We start from the raw sequence: 27116 nt of genomic DNA on the forward strand, positions 1-27116 counted from the left end.
AGGTGGCTATTGATTATGACTATAACATATTTACATAATTGTGGCTTATTTTATAAAGTACTGGTCTGAGAGCACTTCATTAGCCAGGTTCACTTCTTGAAATATCCTCCTGAAATTTCTTTGAATGCTCAGATTTGATACACAATGAAATGATAACTGCTTGGCTCGTTTCCTGTAGTTTGGCATTCTGTATGGACTAAACTGTTAAAGCCTACAAAGCATGTTTTTATGTGGAAGATTGTAAGCATATTTATCAAAGGCTGTTTATCTTTTTTGGGCCTCTACATTCAAAGAAGCTAGCTTTTGTTACTGTTATTGTGTTGTATATTGTTGTTGTTTGCTAGTATTGAGGCTTGAACTCAGGGCTTCATGCTCTCACTTGGCTTTTTCCACTTCTGGCTTGTTGCTGATCAGGAAATAAGAGCCTCACAGACTTTTCTGTCTGGGCTGGCTTTGAACTGTGACCTTCAGAGCTCAGCCTTCTGAGTACCTAGAATTATAGGTGTGAGACACTGTTATGGAGTTCAAGGGAGGAGATTCTATGTCCCTCCAAGAGTTTACCACTCAGTCTCAAGCAAAAAGATGGATTTACTGAGGAAACAAAAAGTGAACTGACCAGCCAGGTACTCAGCACAGACTTGCTCGAGCTGGAGTTTGTAAAGGTAAAAGAGTAGCACAGATGTAGGGGGTTGGCACAGGGGGTAGAGCAAACAACAAACAAGTTAAGCAAGCCATTGCAGAAGCAGAATTTTGCATCAGGTTGACCTAATATTTAACTTCATTTTAAGAATTGCTACCATTTCCCTAATCAAGATGGAATCAGCCCTACTCCCCCCAACACCACTAGCACCTGGCTACAATCCAGTTTTCTGAAAGAGCCACACAAACCACACTCAGGGAATTACTTGGTTCAGAATGGGTAGTGGGTAGGCCATGATTGGTTTAGGGATATTTCAGAACTTTAATATTTTGGTAACCCAAACACAATAAATCACCTAAATTACATCAAATCTATTTAAAGCCCCTCTGGATAGCTGTTTAAAATGCTGGATGAGAAGGGATGGGTTGTGTTTGTGTTTCTTTATGTCCAGTCCAAGTTACCCTCTGACTCTTCCCTTGGGTGAACAGCCCTTCAGCTTCCAGTCATTTTCAAACCAGGATATGGAGGTCACTTTGTCCACGTGAGTTCAGCTTTCCCATCAGATCAGAGTCTTTGTCTTTCCAGTCTTCTCTCCAGACCATTTAGTAAAATGAACACAGATTGTTAGCTCTACATTAATATGCTTAAAAAATGAAATCTAGACTCTTTAGGAAGGCAGGCAGTCCATGAGCTTCTACTACATCATCACTGGCGGCTGAGACTGCCTGTGTAGCACCTGTAGGTAACTTAGGCTTAATTACCCTAGGGAGCACACGCTTTGCTAGCCCTGCTATCTGGCCTTCAGACTGACTCTGGGTTCTGATCATACAGGAGGGTAACAGGAGCCCAGAGCCCTGGAGAAGGCCACAGTCTCTTTAAGACGGCTGTGTGCTTTTAGGTGGAATGCCCACTCTGGCTGGGCCTCCGAGCTTTTACCAGGAAGAGAACAAAGCACCTTGTGTCTGGTCCTCCACTAAATCCAGGATGGATTCCCTAGGTAGGTACTTTTATACACAAAAGACATACATATAATTCAGTAGTCTTATTCATAACTCTTCAGTCAGAAAAATATAAAAGTCAAGTTTGCTGTCTTAAGTTTTGGCAGATTTACCCGTGTTATTATTTTAAAAATAAAATAATCCACTTTCAGTTTGAATTCCACATGGTGGGAAGTAGGAAGGGCCCATGATCTTTTGAGAGTCTTAGCCTTTGTAGTCTGCCCTACAGAGGACAATGCAAGAAGAGGACAATGCAGTATGTCTGTAATGTCCACTCAGCTGATGAATACAAATTAAGAGCAAGAGCTTTGGAGTCTGGTTTTGACTCGATCTAGAGCTCTGGTTTTAGGTCACTCACAGTATGAACCCGGCAGACGGCTTTCATTCTTATGTTTCTGGTTAATTTTTGGAGGATTATGCAAGATAAAGTATGTTATACCTTATTTATGTGAATTTTGTTATATACTGGATTGTGTGTATCTTAGATGCTTTTACTCCCTGCTAGACTTGCCCCTAAGGGCATCTGCAATTGCCTTGCCAAAAGGATGAAAGCTGGTTGTGCTCCCAGCCTTTGCCAGTTGAAGGCTCAGCTTTGTGCATGAGATCAGAGCAGGAAGGAGGACGACACAGTTCAGATCCTGACCCCAATCTGAGCCTGCAGAGGGAGGGAAGAGCAAGGCAGGGCTGCGCTCCAGCTCCAGCTCCTGGGGGAACAGCCGGCAGACGCCTCCTGGGCCCCAGCGCCAGGGCCGGTGTGCTTTGGCCGCCAAACCTTTCCACAGTGGGGTGTCCTCTATGCCTCGGGGTTCCCCGACCCCTTGACGTTTATGGATCTCGAACAGAAAATACTAACAGTGCACAGAACCTAGAAGGGGATTCTGACCCTTTCCAGCGCAATCAAATGTGGACTCTCACTTGGAGAGCTCCAGACCAGCCTGGCCCTCCCCCATTCCTCTCCACCCCTTCCCCCCACCCCCCACCCCCGTGTTTGGGAGTCCCGGCAGTGCCCCGCCCCAGCCAGCCCGACCTACCAAGTGTCCTGGCGTTGACCTTGCTGAGATTTCACACTGGGACCCTGTTTCTTCACAAAACAAAGCATAAAAAGAAGAAAAAGAGGCAAGGCCCTTAATTTTCTTGTTGCAAAATTCTCCATTAAGTTTAGAGGGAAGACAGCCAAAGGAGGATTGACTTGTGTCCCCACTAGAGAGTCCTGGGAAGTGGAGGCGGGGGAGGGGGGGGGGAGGTCCCCGGTGGTCAGCCTGGCCTGGACTGGCCTGGCCTGCCCAGAGGCTGGCTGGACTTCTGCCTCACTGGAAAGGGTTTTGTTTCCCAACACAAGGACCATTTCCCTCCTCTTGTGTTGTTCTTGCTTTCTTTCTTTTTGGCTGAATGTTTCTTGATTTTAATTTTCCCCCATAATGACCATGCTTTCTAACGATTATATTCTGAAAGATTGACCATAACCCACCCTCATCACTTGGAGTCATCTAAATTTTGAAGCAAATGTTTAAAATTAATTTGTGGTTTATGTTGAGAGTTCTCACTGAGGACAGTGAGACCATAGATACAAATTTTATATGTCCTTTCATGTAATGGTTCATTTTCTCTACCAACAACTCTTATGTTTGGTCCATTTCTGTTTCTCTGTTTCCTCTTCTCTCTCTCCCTCCTCCTTTCCCTTTCTCCCTGTTCCTCCTTCCTATCTGTCTATCTATCATCTACCTATCTGCCTATCTACCATCAATCTAACAGCAAGAGCTGGGGCCTGAATAACTCTAATCTCCATCAATTACTGCCTTTGGGACCAGCATCATAAGTCTTTAAGCCTCCACTTCTTTATCTGCAAGATGGAGTTAGTCATGCCCATTTTAACGTGTCAGGCTGATAGAATAGATTACACATAATCATATTCTCACTGCATTGAATATATTCCATGGCAGAATTTTAACAGTAAGTTATAGAGTGGCCCTTCAGAATAAAATGAGTTCTCCATAATTACCCTGCCCCCTACCCTTGAAGAACACTTGGGTTAATAGGTTCCAGGCTTTGGGATCTCCAGTCAGTCAAGTTCACACAATCCTTCTACTAAATATTCATATCATTTCCTAAGAAGAAAGAAAGAGCTACAATTTTTCTTCCACCTGAACATCTGCTTCAGCCTCCTAATCTCTTTATCTGTACTCTTACTCCACTCTGGCCCATTTTCCAAAAAGCAGTCTACAAGTTCTTTAAAAAGTACAATTTGGCTCTCTGCCCAGTAACTCACACTGCAATCCCAGCTACTTAGAGGGCAGAATTCAAGAGATTGAGGCCATCCCAAGGGGAACAAGTTTAGCAAGACCCCATCTCCCAACAAGCCAAGTGTGGTAGTACATGACAGAAATTCTCAGATACTTGGGAAGTGATTGTGGTTAAAGACCAGCCCTGGGCAAAAATACAAGAACCTTCTGAAAAAGAACTAAAGCAAAAAAGTTTTGAAGGCCTAGTTTAAGTAGGAGAGAACTTTCTTAGCAAGTGTGAAGCTCTGAGTTCTAATCCCAGCACTGGAAAAAAAAAACTGAAGTAAAAGAAAATGAACAAAAATTCCAGAATTCTAAGATGATATCCCCCTCTTTCTAGACATTCTTCAATGGTTTCCATTGCCCTTTGAATGAATCTAAGGTGTGTTCTTTAAGCCACAGGCCTACTCATGCCCTCCTAGTCCACTCTGTCTCCCACCTTTGTTGCTCCACCTTTGCTGTGCTTCAGATACCTGAGGGACTTCTGACCTTTCTAGTCTCTGATGACCTTGGGTTCTCTGCTGCCACAACACTCTGTACTACTCACAGTTTCCTGGGTCACCTTCTCAGAGATGTCATCTCATCACGGGTCTAAAGCATCACCTCATCACAGTCCCCTCTGCTACAGATAGGACCTTAATTGTCTCTCAGAGGCCTAGGTGTTGGTGGTGTGGTCTTCAGCGTGGCACTCATGGGAAGTGGTAGAACCTTTAATAGGTGGACCTAATAGGAAGTATTAGGTCCTTAGGGATATGTCCTTCAGAAGAAGGATGGTGCACCAGTCTCCTTTTTTCAAGCTTTGCAGCCACCATGAAATGACCGCCTTTCTCCCCACCCCCCACCCGACACACCACAATGTGCTGCCTCATGATCAGCCCTAAAGCAGCATGGTCAGTGGGTCCAGGACTGACATCTCCAAAATGGTGAGCCAAGAGAAACCTTTCCTCTTTGAATATTGCTTAGTCTCAGGTAATTGTTTTAGTATTGGAAAGGTGACCAGCATACCAACACATCTTCTACCATATTTATTTATGCTTATTACCTTAGCACTTAAATTAACTACTTGTTCACTTAATTTAGGCTAATTTTTAAACGATCACCTCAAGCTGAAAGGCCACAAAATCAAGTATGATCAATTTCAACAAAAGGAGAGTAACAGGATTAACTAATTTGTAAAATCAGAACAACCAAAGAAGATCATTATTAGTAAGAAGTCTAATTCAATGACTTGTGGTCAAGAACTAGATGGTGACAACTTTGCCCCAAAAAAACCACAGGAAGACTCACAAAAGAGTGAGAAAAGCTGACTTTCCTTTGGTCTGAGTAAAGTTAATTTTCTCCAAGCAGCTGTAACAAAAGTAGGAAGAAAGAATGGGCTTCTTACTGTAATTAAATGATTTCTTTTATTATGCACCTCTACTAAGTCTGCTAAGTAAATTGACCTTTGTTCACTCACTTTTTTCCTTAAACCCTGCTTATAGGTCTTGTTTTCTTGACTTTAAAGATGGTCTTGGCTTCTGTGGAGAAAATTCTGGTAACAGCATTCACAGCGCTAAACAGTGGGTTCTGAATCATTCAAATTTCATCTCACTCTTTCTGATTTGCCAGGCCTGGATTGTTTGGAAGCTGTTATTGGTTTTGATGGCTTTGGGAGTTTGGTGAATGGTTACAGATTATATATTTTTTCCTAAGTAATTTGGCCTTGACCAAATCCTTAAATATGCTTTGTCCTAAGTTCTTCTCTTCCTATGGCCAGATTCATTGCTAGGAAGACATATGTGCAAACCACGTGAGGAGTCAGGAACATTTCCTAAATCATTTTGTGTGTTCCTGAAGTGATGGCACATTCCCTTAGTCTTCTACAGAGATCTTAAGATAATTGTTTTGGTATGTGAAATCTAATGCTATATTATTTGAGGGCTATGCTTGGGTTTGAACTGAGAGTCTCATGCTGGCTGGTTCTCCTACTGGCCATGCCTCCAGTGAACTGAATTTTAAAGGAATGATCTCTATTTTCCTGTACAATTTTTTCCTTTTCTAAATGCTTAGCAATTATTCTTAGACTAGAATAATTTTACTGTATGAAAATCTATCTTAGTAAGAGATAATTATAAATCATACAATTTGGGGCAAGTTAAGTGATCTGAGCCTGGGTTTCCTCATGTGGTTAATAGGAATATATCTTGTCTGTTATGAGGAGAGAATTGGGGCACAATATGGGTAGAGCTCTTGGAATAACTTATGGCCTGGAGTAGAGTTTTAACAAATGGTAGATGGTCCTTATCTATCCAGCCTCAGTGACATTTTTAACGAATCTTTATGTTACACCATCATCATTTAGTCTGGTAGTAATAAGGGGGGGGTGCGCACATGTGCGTGCATGTGCTTACGTGTGTACATGTGTCTATGTGGTCAGCGTAGTGCCCTTGGTGTGTTGCTTCAGATGGTCTTTGTCAAGAAAAGCAGAACTTACTTGCCTAGATGTTTGGGCAACGAGGCACTTTTATGCTTAGCATATTTCCTACTCCACATTGACAGCAGATGGCCAACAGGCCATTTGTCTAAAGCCAACAAATTGTTGATGAGGTTATGATGGTTTGGGGGCCACATTTTAGAGGCTCTTCTCATAAATCATGTCTGTGAGGGGCTAGGAATATGGCCTAGTGGCAAGAGTGCATGCTGCATATACATGAAGCCCTGGGTTTGATTCCTCAGCACCACATATATGACCAGAAATGGCCAGAAATGGTGCTGTGGCTCAAGTGGCAGAGTGCTAGCCTTCAGCAAAAAGGAAGCCAGGGACAGTGCTCAGGCCTGAGTTCAAGGCCCAGGACTGGGGAAAAAAATCAGGATACTTTCATGTTTGTGGGGGCTTCATGGCTTTTGTGTGTGTGCATGGCCTTTGGAACTTCACCTTCTTTCCTTCTCTGAATATTAGCTTTCTGTAATTCAGCTCAGTGAATTCAGCATGGAACAACCATTGGGAAAATGGACCATGACAGACCATCTCTTGGTTCCTCCCAGTGTGGATCAAAAATGGTAGTTCTTGTAAGGAGCTACCCATAGACATGAGTTATCTCTGGGTCCAGAATCTGCAGACCACAGGTTATATTTTTTTTCCTGTGAATGAGTGTATTTATAAAAAAGAGTGAAAGGCTAGGGAAGCCATTCTAGGCAATCATGGGAAAGATGGTGTCAGATGGCTGGGCAAACCTCTGTGGTAACCTCCAGAAGTAATTAGGGACATCTGGGTGGATGAAAGGACCTGAAAGATGGCAGGCCCTCTGCATTTGGGACTGGGTTTTCCCAAAGGAAGAGAAATGGAAAAAACATGTTTGCTTTAACTGCTGACTCATAGTACAGAGTTTTAATTCAAAGACTTTAATTGAAAATGCAGCAAGAATGTAAAGGATTTACATAGAACATAGTTTAGTATATTGACAAGACATGAATTGCAAAACCAGATGGTCATGGTAGAACAATCAACCAAGAGGCTGTCATTTTTTTCTTTTGTTTTTATAGTATGAAATATTTTTTAATTTACATCTTTTAATCATCCATTCATTATAAGCAATGCCACCTTTCTGGTAAGATTAAAGAGTGTTTCTTGGTGTCCTAGAATATGTGTGTGTGTGTGTGTATGTGTTGTGTGTGTGTGTGTGTGTGTGTATGTAAAACCATAGAAATCATCATGGCTAAGACGTGGAATAGGAAAGCATTCTTTTGATAGAAGCTTCATGACTAAGACACCCCAGAGGCTGATCTAATGAGACTATATTTCTCAGTTCCTATTGACCATGACTGCTGTCTCAGTCAGGGGTCATTTGCTTGCAACAGAAGGTTGGAACAGAACAGCCTGAAATTAGCTCAGAAAAGAGAGTTTATTCCAAGGATATTGGAGGCTTCCATTTTAGAAAACCAATGTTCAAGGGGTATCATTGAGCTGAACTGTTTGTGGGATAATACACCCCTCCATCTTTCTCCTAAGGCCCCAAGTGTTTCTTCTCTCCTTTCCTCTGCATGCCTACTATGCATAACCATACACATTACTGCCCAGGCTGGTGTTTTCTTGTTTTCTAAAATTGGTGGACTGAACAAGAGGCTCACTATAAATGGTTAGTTGTAGTGTTTGTGTTGTTGGTTTGCTTTTACTTTATGGGAGATTAAATCCTGTGTCTTATTCATGCTAGGCAACTTTTTAAATTTTGAGATAGGGTTTTATGCTACCTTTGCTTGGAGTCCAACTTGAGATCTTCTTTGGCTCTGCTTCTTGAGGCCTGCAGCTCCTGAGTAACTGAGATTACAGGTGTATGCCACCACACCCACCTGCACTTTTATTTTTTATTCTTGTTTCTCTCCTGATCTTGTGTCTTATATTAGTCTAATTTTTCTAAATCATTCCAATTCCTACCCTCTGTTGTTGATTATACATTTACTTTTTTGTGATTACCCCAGAGATTACAAATATGTATTCTTGACAAATTTGTTTGCTATAAATTAGTACCATTAGTACTTCCTGGAAAATGATTAAAAAAAATCATACAACACTTAAATTCATGTTCCTGCCCTAATTCTACATACTGAATTCCTCTCCCCTCAGAATAAGGGCATTAGGAGGTGGGCCTTTGGAGGTCCTGGGGTCAGGGCTCTCGTTAGTGGAATCGGTGCCCTTATATAAAAGAGGCCTCTGGGGAACCCCTTCACCCAGTGGCTATCTAGAGATTCAGCTGTGAACCAGAAAATGGGCTGTCATCAGACTCTGGACCTGCCTTCATCTTGGACTTTCCCACTTCCAGAACTGTGAGAAAGAAATTCTGTTGTTTATAAGCCACACAGTTTGTGGTATTCTGTTATAGCAGCCTGAACAGACCAAGACACCCACATACCCTGTTAGGCTATTCTTGTTGTTGTCATTGTTTCATTTCTACATAGCTTTAGTCCCACAGAACATTATTATTGTTGTTTTAAGCAGTCAGCATTCATTATGTTTCACCCAATGTTTACCTTCTTCACTTCTCTGCATTCCTTCCTGTATTACCATGTTTCCATCTAACATTATTTTCCTTCTGCCCAAATGACTTCCTTTAGTATTTCTCTTAAGAAAATAGCTGCTGCCTTGACACATTCTCTGGTTTGGCCTGAATCTTTGTTTCCAGCCTTACTCTGTGATCTGCCTCTAAATTTTTTTTTCTACTTGTGACACTTTCTATGCTCAAATTTACACAAATAAATTGGCTTTTCCTCCTTCAAGTGTAGACAACCATAATTAGGAGACTCTCTTATAACTTATGATTTAAAAATCTACCCTTGGCCTAAAAGAGAGTATCTACAGCACAGTGTTTAACACAAGATTTGCTGGACACTAGTGGCTCATGCCTGTAATGCTAGCTACTTAGGAGGCTGGGATGTGAGAGTTGCAGTTCAAAGCCAGCCCCCGCAACAAAGTCTGTGAAACTCTTACTTCTGATTAACCACCAAAAATTCACAAGTAGAAGTGTGGCTCAAGGGCTAGAGATTTAGCTCAGTGAAAGAGTGCCTGCCTGGCGAGTGCAAGGCCCTGAGTTTGGTCCTCAGCTCCGGCGGGGTTGGGGGGGTGGGGAGAAGTGTGGCTCAAGTGGTAGACTACCAGCCTTGAATGGAAAAAAAAAGCTAAGGGACAGTGCCCAGATCCTGAGTTCAAGCTCCAGTACTGATATGTGCGCACATGTGCACATGCACACACACACACACACACACACACACACACACACACACAAGATCTATTGTATGTCTCATCTTGATGGCTTACCCTGTGTCAGGCAATAGACTAATCACTGGGATTATAAAATCAAATGATAGGAGATGTGGTTTTGTCTCCTAGTAGCTCATAGTGTACAGGAGAAAGCAGACAGATAAATAGTTAAGTGTAATAAACTCTTCAATTGTACATAGGATATTTGGAAACCAAAGGAAGAGCAACTCAGTTAAAATTAGGAGTTAGAGGATTCTTCCTGAAATGATTCCCTGAATTTTAAAGAAATAGAATTTGTTAGAGCCATCTGTCAGTTGAGAGCCTGATGAGGACCCACTTCCAAGTTTGGAGATCTGTGGTTACCACAGTCTTCTTGCTGTATCCTCACCCTGTCTTTCCTCAGTGGGCATAGAGTAGGGTAAGGGCAAGAAAGAGACAGGAAGGATGAAAACTAGTAATAGCTTTTGTCTCTTATTAAAAGTATCTGACCAGTGGATTAAGGGCAAGCATATATTACATCACTTAGTCTTGTGTTGTGTGTGTACCAGTATATGGCTTAAACATGGGGCCTCAGAACTATACCTTAATTTTTTTTTACTCAAGGCTGATGTTCTACCACTTGAACCATAGCTCAACTTCTGGGTTTTTGATGGTTCTGATGTCTCACACTTTCTTGTTGGGCCGGCTTGTAACTACGATCCTCAGATCTCAGCCTTCTGAATAGCTAGGATTAGAGGTGTGAGCCATTGGCACTCAGCTTGGCATCATTTAATCTTTACTTGTATAGACTCCTCATCTCCAAACAAAGCCGCATTGAGGATTATGGGTGATTGGTGGGGATCAGTAACATTCAGAACACGTCTGTCAATGTTCTGAAAGGAAATTCCTGCCCTGTGTTAGAAAGCCAAGCATGTGAGGTGATGGTTAATAGCTTGGAGTTTGAGAAGGGTGAACATGTGGTTTCAGTAGACCTTGCTGCTTTGAGAGAGAGAGGGATTACAGAGGGATTGTGGCCCCATATCTCCAGCTGGGGGCTAAGATCCAGCCCAGATAACCACCTAATTCCTCTAGGACATTGCTTATTTATACATTTGTTCAGCCCTCTCTGCCATTTTGCTTCGCTCTCATCCAGAGATAGCAAACTGAAGTTGGAGTTTGAGATCCTATCCACCCATTAGTCCAGAAGTACATGATGGAGAAAATCAGTCATATCTACCTGAAAAGGAACTTTCTTTGATAGGATTCTAAGCATTAATGGTGTTCACTGCATTTTGGGTAGCATGAAGACCACATTCATGTTTCAAAAAGTGAATTCCCCTCCCTCATTTTTCCTGCCAGGTGGTAGCTGGGGAATTCTGAGCGTGACACTTCAGCCATGCAGATATACCACACAGCGGTCACACAGGACAACAGATGGGACCAGTGTCTTGTCATGTGTCACTTAGACATAGACCCTGGGGATATTAGTCCAGAGAAGAAAAGACTCAGCAATAATAAGGTGCTAGCCCAGTCATTTTGTTTATGTTCTCTGGGAGGTTCTCTCCATTCAATAAAGATTTTACACTTGCAAGTTCACTTGCTGCATCCCTGTAATTTCTCTCTGGCAGAGGGACTTTATTTTCCAGACTTCAGAGGCAGGGAGTTCAAGACAGCCAGAGGATAAACAGAGCTACTATAAGCAAATGGCATCCTCACCTCTCTCCTTGGCTCCTCTCAGTTGTCTTTACAATAGGTATTTTCCCCGTCTTTCTCCAAGAAACATGCGATCTTTCAGAGCCCATCTTTCCCATGTTAATCTATTTTCTGTTGCAATAAGGTTTTGAGCTTATTTAGCTCAGTTTTGGAGACTGAACATTGGAAAGTCCCATCTGTTTGGCCTCCTGTGAGTAGGTTCATCACAATATGGCAAAGAAACAGAACTTTCATGTAAGGGGGCAGGATGTAACTTTGCTTTATAAGAACTTGCTCTCAAGACACCTGGAATCCTAGCTACTCAGGTGAGGTTCAGGAGTACTGTTATTTGAAGCCATTCTAGGCAGACTGTTAGCAAAACTCCATGTCAACCAATAAGCTAGATAGAGTGGTGTGTGCTTGTCATCTCAGCTACAAAGGAAGAATTAAGTTAGAGGACTATAGTTTTAAGGTGACCCTGGGCAAAACAGGAGCCCCTATCTGCAAAATAACCAAATACAAATAGGGCTGTAGTTCAAGATCCAAGTGGTAAAGTGTCTACCCAGCAAAATATGATACCTTGAATTCAAACCCCAGTAGCACCAGAGAGAGAGAGAGAGAGAGAGAGAGAGAGAGAGAGAGAGAGAGAGAGAGAGAGAGAGAGAGAGAGAACTAATACACTCATTGGGAACAGTATTTAATCCCTGCAAAGGGGAGTGTTTTTAATTTCCTTCCACTAGGCACTAACTCTTAAATCCCACCATGACACACTAGGACCCAGCAATCCTTTGTAGAACAAGCCAGCCACATCCAACTCTGAGAGGCCCCTCTGTAATCTCCTCTGCATTGTGGACCCTTCCTTCATATCAGTCTCCTTTGGAATTAGAGTGATCAGAACATCATATAAGTATCAAGACAATATACACCAAAGGACATCTTTTGCCATGCATATAATTCTAGTTGCATATGTTGGTCACCTTTCCTCATATATTGTGAGAATGTTTTATTCTTTGTTCTTGTCTCCCGTAGGCATAGGCAAATCTGAGCACTAAATAGATGTTTGATTGTATGCCATTTGCTCTGTAGGGGGAGCTGTATGTTTCCACAGGGTATAAAGAAATTTGAGGGACCAATGGATAATGGTCTTCCAACAACCATTATTAGACCATCTCAGTTATTCCTAGTGTCAACCTTTTAATAAGAATCCTCGATTAAGATTCTTAACATCCTACTGATCAATAGATTGTCAAAACTGGAGTCCTAGGAAATCTAAAATTATTCTGGTTTATGAATATAAGCCTTGCCAATATTTTTTTTACTTTCTGTGAATTGATCCTTCGTGGGGGGGGGGCGTGATATTTATGATTGGCTTGAAGCATACTTTTTTGGTTTTACTTTTGCCCAGCTAGTTTCTGAGACTTCCTATAGCTGCAGGTGATGCTTTCCCATGGGCTGTTGATTTCCTACTAGTCCCATTGTATGGAATTCTGTCTTTCCTGATGTAGTCACAGCCTCATCCAAACTCATTTACTCCTGGATGCTCAGCCAGCCACAGTCTGATTCCTGGAAGTTCTCCTAATGTGTTCTGTGCTTCCCCATCTCCTAGCCTTGTTGGGGCTGCTCCCTCTCCTTGGAAATCTTTCCCATCTTTTCTACCAAGACAAAGTGCTATTTGTGTTCCCAAACCTCTCATAATCCGCTGTCTCTGCTATGGAACATTGCCTTTGTCCAAGTTGTGGAACTAATGACTTCTTCCTTTGTGACTTTAGTTCATTTTTAGGATAGTGCTGCCTCTATCACAATGTAATTATTTACTTACAAAGCAGTCTGTGCTGCAGTCAGGCAGAAGCCAGGAACATGTCTTTTAAGTTTTATTCTTCCTTCTTTTATACTTTTTTTTTGTGCAGATCCTGGGGTTTCAACTCAGAGCCTGGGCACTGAGCATTTTGTGCTCAACTCTAGCGCTCTACCACTTAAGCCATAGCTCCACTTCTTGCTGTTTTTGGTGGTTGAGATAAAAGTCCTCCAAGCTGGCTTCAAACCAGCTGAAATCCTCAGATCTCAGCTTCCTGAGTAGCTAGGCTGACAGGCATGAGCCACTGGTGTCCTGCTCAAGGAAGTTGTTATTAAAGAACTATGGGAATTAGATTTTCTGTTATGAATAACTAAAACAGAATCATGGTAATTGAAAAATAAGAAAGGGTTTGTTGGATGGCAACTGGAAGGCTGGGTTTGGGAAATAGGCAGTACTCTGACAGGCAAGGAGAGTAAATTAGCATTGCTACTCACATCCTGGGATCATTCTCATGATGCTCTGAGACTGGGGAGAGTCTCATTGCCTGGGCTTGGGTTGCACACCCTTATCCGCCCCATGGACAGCCTGGGATGAGGCTCACCCCCCTCAGCTTATAAGGCTGAGGAGCAGGTACAACTTTCCACCAAGTTTACACACACTGGGAAAGAGCAATTATCTGAAAGGAAACTAGGACGTCATCACACGGGAAATGAAATCTGTCTGTCTAACTGAAAAAAAAAGTCTGACTAGTGTCTACCACTATAAATGAGGGGGACTGTATAATTTAAAAAATCAATTTACCATCAGGTGATTGGATTCCCAGCAAAATCTCTCATGACATTTAGCACCTTCCTTTATTTTCCTTGATGAACTCAGAGCTATTGCATAAATTTAATAATGTGTTATGTACCCCTGGGTATCTGATTTATTGACTTGAGCTTAATGATTGGACTCAATAACCCCTCCCCTGCAAAAAAAGAAGAAATGAAAAAGAAAAAGCAATGATTTTGCAAACTTGGCCTATGGTTTTCCAGCCATCCAGGAACTAAGCTCTTTTACTCCCTGGAGAAGCTAAACATTGTAAAATGAAGTGCCCTCTGCTCTGGTTTCTGCTTTTCAGCATTTCTCTTCTGTTTTCACATACTTTTGCTGCCTTAAAATTAAATCTAAGAAACTCATTCCATATTTTTCATCATCTGCTTTGGAAAGTGAATGTTACGGATTTATGGTTTGGGACCCTTTGATGTTGGAGTCGCAAATGCTGCTTGCTTCGCTTGTTTTTGTTTCACTTTTTCATTCTTTTTTTTTTTTTTACATTTATGAGGCTTTGATAATTTGATTTATTAGAACAGCACGGTCAATGTAGGGGAACTGACACCATTTGCAGTATTGCAGGGTGTCGTGAAACCTCAGGCGCTAGTTCCCTGTGGAGACCTTGGCTCTTATTATGTGTTCCCCCAGCCAGAGTCTTTGGGGGATGTTTGGCATTGAGCAAGTCTTAAGCTATACCCTAAGAATGCACATTCCTAAGACATTTCAGGAGTTTGGGATGGGATCCCAGCCCCTTAATTTTGAGATTTTATATTTGCCAAGGTGTGCAGAATAATCAGCTAGGTTTATTTTAATCCCATAAGGACAATGCCATCTCCTTCTCTTCCCCTGTAACACTGTAGATCTCTTTAAGAATTGATTTTTAAAATTTATTTTTATTTTTACTGTTATTGTAGAGTTGATACACAGGGGGTTACAGTTATGAATCAGGTAATGAGTACAATTCTTTTTGGACAATGTCACCCCTTCTCTTGCTCTCTTCCAGTTTTTCCCTCTCTCCCACTCATAAGTTGTATAGTTCATTTTGCACATGGTATCTAGTGAGTACCACTGCTGTGTTCGTTCACCCTTTGTTCTACCTTTTCTGTGCCCCCTTCCCCTCCCAAATACAAACAAATGAACAAACAAGATAAAAGGAATAGAAAATAAAAACAGCACCAACAGCAACTAAAAATATCTCGTTTCCTTTGTCTTAGAATTCATTTCATAAAATAATATTTTACATGATCATATGCACATAGCTATTGAGCCTTTGCCCACCACTTCTATGTATATCTACCTTTGGCGTCAGTATGTGAGTTAAGGATTGAATTTTACATTCTCTCTTCAAAAGTATTAAGTACAGGGGCTGGGGATATGGCCTAGTGGCAAGAGTGCTTGCCTCGTATACATGAGGCCCTGGGTTCAATTCCCCAGCACCACATATACAGAAAACGGCCATAAGCGGCGCTATGGCTCAAGTGGCAGAGTGCTAGCCTTGAGCAAAAAGAAGCCAGGGACAGTGCTCAGGCCCTGAGTCCAAGCCCCAGGACTGGCCAAAAAAAAAGGAAAAAAAAAGAAAAGTATTAAGTACAGTTTCAACTTTCCAGAGGCAGAGTCTCTGAAGGTGAGGAATGGTGGAAGGGCAAGAATGTCTCTTGCTCCAAGGAGGAGGGTGCTGATCATTCTTCAGTTTCTACATGGAAGAGTGAGATTCTGGCATGTGGGGGAGAGAGAGGAGGAGGAGGAGGAGGAGTTAAAGGAAGAGGAGGAGAAGGAGGAGGAAATAGGTAAAATTACCTAGAGTGGAAAACCTGGATAAGATTATTCTAAGCCAGGAATCAGTAGCTCATGGCAGTAATCCTAGCTACTCAGGAGGCTGGGGTCTGAGGATCATGGTTTGAAAACAGCTAAGACAGATAAAATTCATGAGACTCTAGTTAACCAGCAGAAGGCTGGAAGTGGAGCTATGGCTCAAGTGGTAGAGTAGAGCACCAACCTTGAGTGAAAAAGCCAAACAAGAATGCGAGGCCTCCAATATTGGTACACACACAAAGAGAAGTCATGGTCTGAAAATAAAACAAGTTAGAATCTAAGAGATGACTTTGAAATGATGAAGTATCAAGAGAGAAAATCCATTCACTCTTGTGTCTTGGATATGTTTACTAACAAAAGTTTTAAGACCTCTGGATGAATGCACCCAACATTACCTAATAATATTATTAGATAATTATAAATAATTGTTAGGATCTTTTACTTCTTACTATGTGCCAGGCACATAGATAATTCTTATTTAACCTTTAGGCACTCCTGGAGGATAGATATTATCCCATCTTTTCACATGAAAAAATTAGATACAGAGACTTAGTTACTATACTAAGTCATACTGCTTTCCAATGCCAGAATTATTGTAATCCATATCATATACTGCTTCTGACAAAGTTATATCACCCAATCAGCAATGAACAGCACTTACATAATCACCAGTGTATATGTTCTTCTGGTATTTTAAAGAACCATTCTATGATGCATGTAAGACTCAATTATAATTACAATACTAATTATAATTCCTGACATTATTGACCATAGTTACTGAGAAATAGCAATAGTATTAGACAGGGGAAAGAGAAGGGAGCAGAAAAAAAAAGAGAGAGCACTTGTTTCCTCATATTTCCTAGTGGAAGACACACTGTTTAACATCGCCACATTTTTTAAAGCTGTATTTTTAAAGTAATATAAAGTAAGAGCGGGGTGCTAATGGCTCATGCCCATAACACTAGCTACTCAGAAGACTGAAATGTAAAGATTGTGGTTTGAAGACAACCCTAGGTAGGAAAGTCTGTGAGGCTCTTATTTCCAATTAACTACCAAAAAAGCTGCAAGAGGAAGTGTGGCTCAAGTGTTGGAGCACTAACCTTAAGAAAAGCTCAGAACACCACTCAGACCCTCAGCTCAAGCTTCAAGAACACCCCCTCCCCCTGACTCTAGGGCTTAGGGACAACTTCTAGCCTTGAGTTCAAGCCCTAGGATCGACAAAAAAGCAAAAGGAATGGGGCTTAGGAATGAAGTTTACCTGCTGGAACACCTACCTAGCCAAGTGCAAGACCCTGAGTTCAAACTCTAGTGCTGCAAGGGAAAAATGTTTTGGGTTTTTTTTTTTTGTTTTTTTTTTTGCCAGTCCTGGGCCTCGAACTCAGGGCCTGGGCACTGTCTCTGGCTTCTTGTTCAAGGCTAACACTCTGCCATTTGAGCCACAGCACCACTTCTGGCCATTTTCTATATATGTGGTGCTGGGGAATTGAACCCAGGGCTTCATGTATATGAGGCAAGCACTCTTGCCACTAGGCCATATTCCCAGTCCACAGAGAAAATGTTTTTTTAAAAAATAAAATACACAATAATGTAAGAAAATAGCTAATAGAACAAAAAATAGGCTAGTTGAGGTTGGAAAGATTAATATGAGTCCTTTGTGTGTGTGTGTGTGTGTGTGTGTGTGGTGTGTATGTAGCTTTTGGGGATTGACCTAAGGACTTTGTTCTTTGTTCAAGGCTTGAGCCATACCTCCACTTCTGGCTTTTGACTAATTGGAGATAAAAATCCACATTTACATATCATTTTTTGTAACGATTACATAGGAACCAGTCATCAGTTGCTCACACCTGTAATCCTAGCTACTAAGAAGGTTGAAATCTGAGGGTCACAGTTTAAAGCCAACATAGGCAGGTAAGTCAGTGAGAATCTTCAATAAACTACTCAGAAAAAGCAGGTAGTGGCACTATGGCTTAAGTGATAGAGTGTTAGCTTTGAGCACTAAGAGGCTCAGGGGCAGCGCCCAGGCCCAGAGTTCAAGCCCCAAGGCCTGGCATAATAATAATAGTAATAATAATAAAATAATCACATGGGCACCCTTCCTTTGAGAAAGTCCACAGCTGGATTTCACCCCACTGTGTGCTGGCGGAGTGAAGTTAGACAAGTGAAGAATTTTTACCTGAGTATCTTCACACTCCCACCCAGCCCAGGCTGCAGCCCAAAGATGAGAGGACAAGGACCCTTCCTTCTGCCTGTCACTCTGGTATGCACTCATGGTGGATGGAGCACCAGAAGGGAAGGCAGACTTCTGCACATAGAAAGCATTTCCTGTGCATGTATATATGAAGCACCCACCAGCAGCCCAGCCTCTTCCGGAGCGTCAGGCACCTCAGAGACAGGTATGGAGGAGGGGAGAACGCACTCCTGCAGGACAGAAGCAATTCTGTGCCTGTGTGATTTCTTTTTTTCAGAGAGAGTGGTATGAATACTTATTTACTGCTTTATATATATTTTTTTTATTTACTGCTTTTGTTTTTGTGTGTGTGTGGGTGTGCGCGCGCGTGCGCGCGCACGCCCGATCCTGGAGTTTGAACTCAGGGCCTGGGCACTGTCCTTGAGCATTTTTGCTCAAGGCTAGTGCTCTACCACTTGAACTACAAATTCACTTCTGGCTTTTTGATAGTTAATTGGAGATAGGAGGCTCAAGAACTTTTCTTGCCCAGGCTGGCTTTGAACCTTCATCTTCATCCTTAGGCCTCAGACTTATGAGTAAAGGATTATAGGTGTGAGCCACCAACACCTAGCAGTTTTAAATTGTATTTTTTTTTTTGAGGGGAGAGAGATATGGGAGCTTGAACTCAGGGCCTCACATCACAATTAGCTTTTTCCCTCATGAGTCTACCACTTGAGCCACACCTCCAGTCTGGCATTTTGCTGGTTAATTACAGATGGAGTTTCATGAACTTTTCCTTCCTGGTCTGGCTTCAGACTGTGATCTTCTAGGTCTCAGCCTTCTGAGAAACTAGGATTATGGGCAGGGGCCACTGCCACCTAACTTAATTTTAGCCTTTTTTTGTCCATGCTTTGTACATTATATTTGTACTATTTTAATGATCACAGTAGACCAATGAGGTTAGTTTATATCTCTACTGTTTAAAAAATTAGCCTGTATATTTCTTTTTCTTTTCTTTTTTTTTCTTTTCATCTTGCATTATGCGTTCCAGTACTGTGTTCTGAGCTGGAGCGCACAGGTGAGGTCAGGGCCGTGCTCCTGGTGTTGCACTTCCTCTGCATAGAATCACACAGAGGAGTTTCCCATCCTAACAGAAATGTTCTCTTCCTACTCCTGTCTCCCACAATTAATTTCTCTAACATCCATGCTTCCCATGCCTGCCAGGATGGCTGGCGGTTCCCACACGCCTGCGAAGTGAAACCCGGTCCCCTGCACCTGTTCCTTCCATCCCGACTGGGCCCTCGGTAATTAGGGCATCACGAGGGGTCCTCCAGCGCCTCATATCCTGCCACCGCCGCCCCTTGCCCGGGGATAACCCAGACAGGATGAAGTCCGCATTCCCAGCTGTCCCTGTCTTCCAAGGAAGAGAAACCCTAAACCAGTGGCTAGAGCTTGAAATCGGAGAGGTGGGGGATGGGTGGGGATGCGGCATCCTCCCAACTCCCCCAACCCCACCCCCCGCCGTGGTCTGTAAAGAGAGGTATGGAGACTGGATCCCCAAGTGCTAGGCAGGCCATAGAGAGGCAGATAATGCAGGCACCATCTCCTGCCCTTAGGGGGGGGGGGAGAGGAGAGAGGGGGGGGGAGGGGGAGGAAGGGGGGGAGGAAGGGGGGGGTGACAGAGAGAGAGAGAGAAAGAGAAAGAGAGAGAGAGAGAGAGAGAGAGAGAGAGAGAGAGAGACCCACAGGACAAGGATTTGTAAGGATTTGTGAAGTGCTGTTATTACACAGGACAGTCTGGAGCAGTAGGGGGCCCTTAGGCTTCCTGGATGAAATCTTCCCTGACTCCCAAGGCTGCATACAGGGAGACAGCTCAGAGCAAGACTGGAAGTTATTTCTCTGGCTGTGTTTGCCAAATGTGGTTGGTTGGTTGTGGTGTTTGAACACAGGGCCTGGTCATGGTCCTTGAGCTTTTGTGCTCAAGGCTAGCACTCTACCACTTGAGCCGCAGCTCCACTTCCACTATTTTGGGTAGTGAACAGTCTCACAGACTTTTCTGCCCCAGCTGGCTTCAAACCACCATCTACAGATCTCAGCCTCCTGAGTAATTGGGATTATAGTCCTGAGCCACTGGCTCTTGGCTTCAAATGTGGGCTTTTTTTGTTGTTGTTTGCTTCCTTGTTTGTTTTTTACTATGACTGTAAGAATATATTTCACAATGGCATTGGGGAGCTGGCTACACATTCAGAATACGGAACTTACTTCCTGTATGCTAAATCAAAATCTGCATTTTTATAAGAGTCTCAGGTAATTATGAGGCAAAGAGATGGGCCAGGTCCATAGCTAGCACCTCATTTTTATAGCCAATTAAGCCAATTTATAGCCAATTAAGACTATTTGAAGTTAGTGAAAAGTGAATTAGAGCAAAGTTTCAGAGAGCAATTTAACAACATATGTGGACATGAAGTTGCCCATGCTTGGTGTCCTAGTAATTCTGCTGAACAAAGAGGTCCACTGAGGCATTGTTCCAGAAATTGCTTCAGGTCAAGAAGCAAAACTACATGGTGCTCTGCAACTTGTTAGAAGTTGAGATTTTAGTATAGGACTATTTAGGATTGGACTTCTCTGTGCTTCAGTTTCCTCATAAGTAAGTGAGGATAATGGCTAGATCAAATCCATTAAGCAGTGTAAAGTTTTTATAAATACATGGCAGACAGCAGGCATTTGGTGTCACTGTTGTGTCACTATCATCATTTTCCACCATTGAGACTTGAGTAAAAAAGCTGTGGTAGTGTTTGCAAAGAAGGAATAATAGGCAGTCATAAAAATGGAAGGACTGAAACTTACATGTACTAATGGATAAATTATAAAAATATCAAGTTGAATGGGAAAGACAAATTATAAAATGTTTGTTGTAGTTAATCCACGTCTGGAGCCAGGTGCTGGTGGCTCATGACTGTAATCCTAGCTACTCATGAGGCTGAGATCTGAGGATTGCAGTTCAAAGCCAACCTGGGCAGGTTGTGTGCAGTTCTTATACCCAATTAACCACTAGGAAACGAGAAGTGGCACTGTGGCTCAAAGTGGTAAAGTGCTAGCCTTGAGCAGAAAGGCTCAGCAACAGCATCCAGACCCTGAATTAAAGCCACATGGCTGACACCCCCCCCCCAAAAAAACCCCGAAAACAAAAATCCCACTTATGTACGCTTTTAAAACACAGAAAGGAGTGCTAAATATTATTTATGGATTATACATATGTACACACATATACACAGTAAGATAGTTATATGACTCTTTATATTCATGTTTCATATTAAAACTTTTACAATATAAAACCAAACCGAGTGAATAAGAAACCACTGTGGTCCAGGCATCCATGGCTTACACTTGTAATCCTAGCTACTCAGGAGGCTGAAATCTGAGGATTGTGGTTTGAAGCCAGCCCCAGCAAGAAAGTCTGTGAGACTCTTATCTCCAATTAAGTATCAAAAAAGCTGAAAGTAGAGCTGTGGCTCAAGTGGTAGAGTGCTAGCTAGTGTTGAGAAAAATAAACTCAGGGACATTGTTAAGGCCCTGAATGCAAGCCCCAGGATCAGCACACACATACACACACACACACACACACACACACACACACACACACACACAGAGAGAGAGAGAGAGAGAGAGAGAGAGAGGTTTAGACAAGTGATTCTTAGCCAGTGCCAATGGCTGAGGCCTATAATCCCATCTAATTAGGGGGCTGAGATCTGATGATTGTAGTTGAAAGGCAGTCTGGGCAGAAAAGTTCATGAGACTCTTTATCTCCAATAAAAAATCCAGAAGTAGAGATGTGGCTTAAGTGGTAGAGCTCTAGCCTTGAGCAACAAAGCTAAGCAAGAGGTCAAGGCCCTGAATTCAGTCCCCCTAGTACTAGTACCAAAATGACAAAAAAAAAAAAGAAAGAAAGAAAAAGAAAAAAAGAATGCTTGTAAGTGATCCTTGGGAGGAAAGCAAATGGGAGTGGGCACTGAGGTCCTCTGTACCTGGAATGCCCAAGGCCATGGCCATAGTGACAGGTGGCTTCCGGGTGTGCAGGGAGCCTTGAGTTGCTGTGCAAAATCAAAGCCCTTCAGAAGTCCCCGACTGTCCCTGCCAGTCAAATGAAGTCATTGAGACTCTGGAGACCGTTTAACATTGCCATGACTCCTGGAGGCAAAGGCAGGTAATGACAGGCAGTGGGGGATATTGAGCAGCCAGGACCTGGCCCCCGCGGGAGTCCCCATTCCCACTCTTGGTCATTGGGGAGACTGCAGGCAGGCAGTGGCAGTTGGTGCCCAGGCAGCAGATCAAGTGTTCACTTTGTCCTGACTGCCTTGGCCGCAACCTGTGACCACTGCGCCAGGAGCCACTGACCTCCACTCCAGGGCCACTGCTCTGCACCCTCACCTGGGCACTGTCTCAGCCGTGCACAGTGCAGAGCTGCAGTATGGAGGATGGCAGCCCCCATGGGCAACTTTAGCCCACCAGCGCCCAAGGGCTCCCATGCCCCCACTGTGGGATGGAAGATTCTGGGCCCCACAGGGTTGAGCCTCCCATGGCTCCTTGTGCCAGCTGCTCATTAAGGTTCTCTCATGGGTTTCCTTCTTTTTCTGTCTTGGAAATGAGATGCTTGCATTTGCTGCCATCCTTTCTCCAAGAAATCACTTTCATCCAAGTGCCTCGCTCACATCTTCATTTGGGACCAAGACACCCAAAGACTTTAGAAAGAGAAGCTGGAATTGGAGGGAGAGAAGAAAGGTTAAAAAAAAAAAAAAAGTCAAGACCAGTGTATTAGGTTCCTGCAGCTGTAACAAACCGCCAGTAACTTGGTCATGAAACAGGCCTATTGTCTCACAGCTCAAAGACATAAAGTCCAGGTGTCATGAAGCTGTAATTCTTCTGAAGGCTACAGGGAAATCTGCCTTTCCCTCTTTTTAATCTCCCAGCAGTCCTTGGCTTATGGCTAAGCCATCCCGATTGTTTCTGTTTTCATGCTGCCTTTTTCTTCTGTCTCTGTGTACTTTTATCTTGTATGGATACTGGTCATTGGTCTCAGAGTCCACCCTAGCCTCATCTTAACTAATTACATCTATGAACAAACTAGTTCCCACAAAATAACATTCCGAGGTTCCTGATAGCCCTGAATTTGGCCACTATAGGAGAGAATATATTATATATGTGATATATGATAATATTTAATAAGAGAATATGCAAACTTCTATCTCCTCCCATTTAACAATCTCTTTGAAGAGGACAAACCCAACCAGAAGCAAAAGCCCAAAGTAGACTGGGAGATGCTACAGGCAGTGTTGGAGTATGCGAGCCCAGGGAAGGAGGAAGGTGATCCAGGAAACGGGACAGGGATGATGGAGTGTGAACAGCCTGCCCCTGTCCCTATAAAAGTATCCTAGGGGTTGAGCTGGGTGCTGGTGGCTCACACCTGCAATCTTAGCTACTCAGGAGGCTGAGATCTGAGGATCATGATTCAAGGCCAATACAGGCAGGAAAGCCTATGAGATTCCTATCTCCAATTAACCAAACACACACACACACACACACACACACACACAACAGAAATAGCACTGGAGCTGTAGCTCAAGTGGTAGAATACTAGCCTTGAGCACTAGACACTGTGTTGAAAATGAACTATACAACGTGAAGGTAGGCATGGGAGGGAAAAACTAGGAGAGAGTGAGAGAAGGGGTGACATTGTCCAACATGAAATTACTGTACCTGACTTGTGTAACTGTAACCCCATTGTACAATACCTTTGTAATAATAATTTTTTTTTCAAAAAGCCTAGGGACGGGCTGGGGATATAGCCTAGTGGCAAGAGTGCCTGCCTCGGATACACGAGGCCCTAGGTTCGATTCCCCAGCACCACATATACAGAAAACGGCCAGAAGCGGCGCTGTGGCTCAAGTGGCAGAGTGCTAGCCTTGAGCGGGAAGAAGCCAGGGACAGTGCTCAGGCCCTTAGTCCAAGGCCCACGACTGGCCAAAAAAAACCAAAAACCCAAAAAGCCTAGGACAGTGCCCAGGCCCTGAATTCAAGCTCTAGAGCAGTACCAGAACAAAAATAAATTAATTAAATAAAAGAGGCCTACAGGAAGTTATTTCCTGTGTTCCAGAGTGTAGACATATGGAGAAGGAACCACCTCTGAATCAGTAAATAGTTTTTGTTTTGTTTTGTTTTGTTTAGTAAATAGGTTTTTAACATACTTTTAACAGAGTTTTTCTGGGCGTAATCCTAGCTACTTGGGAGGTAGAGATTGAGAGAACTGAGGTTCAAAGCTAGCCCAGGCAAGAAGTTCACAAGACCCTGGTGTCAACCAATAAAAGCTGGGAGTGGTGCTGCAAGCCTGTCATCTCAGCTATGAGGGAAAAATAAACAAGAGGATCATAGCCAAGGTAAACCCAGTCAAAATAGTAAAACTATCAAAAAAGGAACAAAAACAAGGCTGTTTTCTCTACATCTCATGTTGGGGCCACATTGAGAAGGAAAGCAGAACACAGACAAGAGCCAGGGCAAATGCGAGCTCACCTGAGCAGCTGGAACCAAGAAGCCCTGATACAGGGCTGCCTGCAGGAGAAGCTGGCACCCTTGGCCATCCAAGTCACACTGGCATCCTGAGAAAGGTCATTCTAGCCCAGTCTGTGGACCCAATGCAGCACCAGCACACATTCTTGAATAGACTTAAGATGGAAAAAAAAACCCTGGTGATTCTTACCGTTCTGTACCTTGAGCAGGATGCCAGCTGTGTTAGGTACTGTGTAAGTATGGCTCATGTTGATGAAATCACACATGAGCAAGGAAGCCAAACACAGCTGTGTGGTCCCTGGGGGGAGGGTGGACTGAAGTGATCCCTAAAAGGACTGTGGCCCCCTCTTTGCCTCCCTGATTGCTTTTCCACTGCAGTTCCTGAGCTGCCAAGTGGACGACTCATTTCATAACCCCCCACACTTAAGGCTGCTCACCATCTGAAAGCATATCAAAAAGATTTGAATGAAAGTGGAAAAAAATTAAGGTTTATGGTTTTAAAAAAATCCCCTGAAAACTTGGAGTGGAAAAAAAATGACCCAAAGTAGCCTGTCAGAGTATAAGCCAGTTGTTCTAAGTGGAGGGTGGGCAAGGCGTTGCACAGGTGATGAGGCTGCCAGCAACCCCTTTTCCATAGGCTTTCCTAATCTCATAATCCCTTCAGCCCCTTGAGGCAAGGTGACATCACCCCCCCCGCCCCCCCTCCTGTTCTGTTGGAAACCCTTGCTTCTGTGTTCCAGCACTGTTGTGGTCTAGCAAGCATGGAGCTTGCAGGATGTATGAGGAAATCCAATCACACATGGAAAACATACACCTTAAAAAATGTGTCTCTTTTCCCCTTTTTCCCCCAGGATCATTAACTTTGGTATTAAGCAAGAACCCAACTGTCCTATTTGCTGACAGAATTGGAGAGTTTTCAGTATCATTTTTTCCTTTATTGTCAAATTGAAGTACAGAGGGGTTACAGTTTCATATGTAAGGCAGTGGGTACATTTCTTGTTCAACTTGTTACCTCCTCCCTCATTTTTCCCCTACATTCCCCCTCCCCCTTCCCCTCTCTCCCCCACCATGAGTTGTACAGTTGGTTTATACCAAATGGTTTTGTAAATATTGCTTTTGGAATCGTTTGGCTTTTTATCCTTTGTCTCTTGACTTTGGTATTCCCTTTCCCTTCCCTAGTTTGAATACCCATATATATAGTATCCAGGGTACTAAGATGAGATACAGTGATAGTGCAGGTACAACCACAGGAAGGGAATATGAGAGAGAAAAAAAGAGTACGGTCTCATATGGAATGTTTAAAACAATTACAACAGTGATATAACACTTGTTTCCATAACATGGAGTTCATTTCACTTAGCATCATCTATGTGTTCATAAGGGCATAACTATTGGGCTGTTGTGATCTTCTGCTATGAGTAGCCTAAATATGTACTATTTATTCCCTATGAGGGAAACCATAGAGTCCATGTTTCTTTGGGTCTGGCTCACTTCACTTAGTGCAATTTTTTCCAAGTCCTTCCATTTCCTTACAAATGGGGCAGTGTCATTCTTTCTGATGGAGGCATAGAATTCTGTTGTGTATATGTTCCACATTTTCCTGATCCATTCATCTACTGAGGGGCATCTGGGTTGGTTCCATATTTTAGCAATGACAAATTGTGATGTGATAAACATAGTTGTGCTGGTGGCTTTAGTGTGGTCTTGCTTGTAATCTTTTGGGTAGAGGTCCATAAGTGGGGCTGCTGGGTCATAGGGGAGCCCTTCTCAGGAACCTCCATACTGCTTTCTAGAGTGGTTGAACAAGTTTACACTCCTACCTACAGTGTAGTAGGGTTTCCTTTTGTCCACATACTCTCCAGCATTTGTTATTGTTAGTTTTCCTGATAATGGACATTCTTGCTGGGGTGACGTGGAATCTCAATGTTGTTTCGATTTGCATTTCTTTTATGGCCAGTGATGTAGAGCTCCTCTTCATGTGTCTTTTGGCCAGTCTCATTTCCTCTTCAGAGAAGTCTCTTCTTAGGTCTTTAGCCCACTTGTTGAGGAGGCCATTGGTTTTTTGAGGATTTGTTTTGGAGGAATTTAATTTTTTGAGTTCTACATATATTTTAGATATGAGGCTTTTGTCCATTGTATGGCTGGTAAAGATCTTCTCCCAATCTGAGGGGTTTCTGTTTATCATACAAGCTATGTCCTTTGCCCTGCAGAGTAGTTTGATGCAGTCCCATTTGGCCAATCTTTCTTTGATTTGTTACGTTTCTGGCCTTTATTAAGGAAGTTTTGTCCTTTGCTGAGGAGCCCAAGTGTTTCTCTTATTCCTTCTTGTCGTGTTTTCAGGGTATTTGATTTTACTTCGAGGTCTTTGATCCATTTGGAATTGCTTTTGGTGCAGGGTAATATATAAGGGTCTAGTTTAAATTTGTTACAGGTGTTGAACCAGTTTTGCCAGTACCATTTGTTGAAGAGGCTGTTTTTTCTTCCATCCTATTTTTTTTTAGCTCCTTTATCAAAGATTAAGTAGCCATAGTTCTGCGAGTTTGTTTCTGGGTCTTCAGTTCTGTGCCATTGGTTCTCAGGCCTGTTCTTGTCCCAATACCAAACTGTTTTTATTACTATAGCTTTGTAATACAGCTTGATGTTTGGTAT

This window comes from Perognathus longimembris, chromosome 14 (genome assembly GCF_023159225.1).
Source record: "Perognathus longimembris pacificus isolate PPM17 chromosome 14, ASM2315922v1, whole genome shotgun sequence".
Lineage (NCBI taxonomy): Eukaryota > Metazoa > Chordata > Mammalia > Rodentia > Heteromyidae > Perognathus > Perognathus longimembris.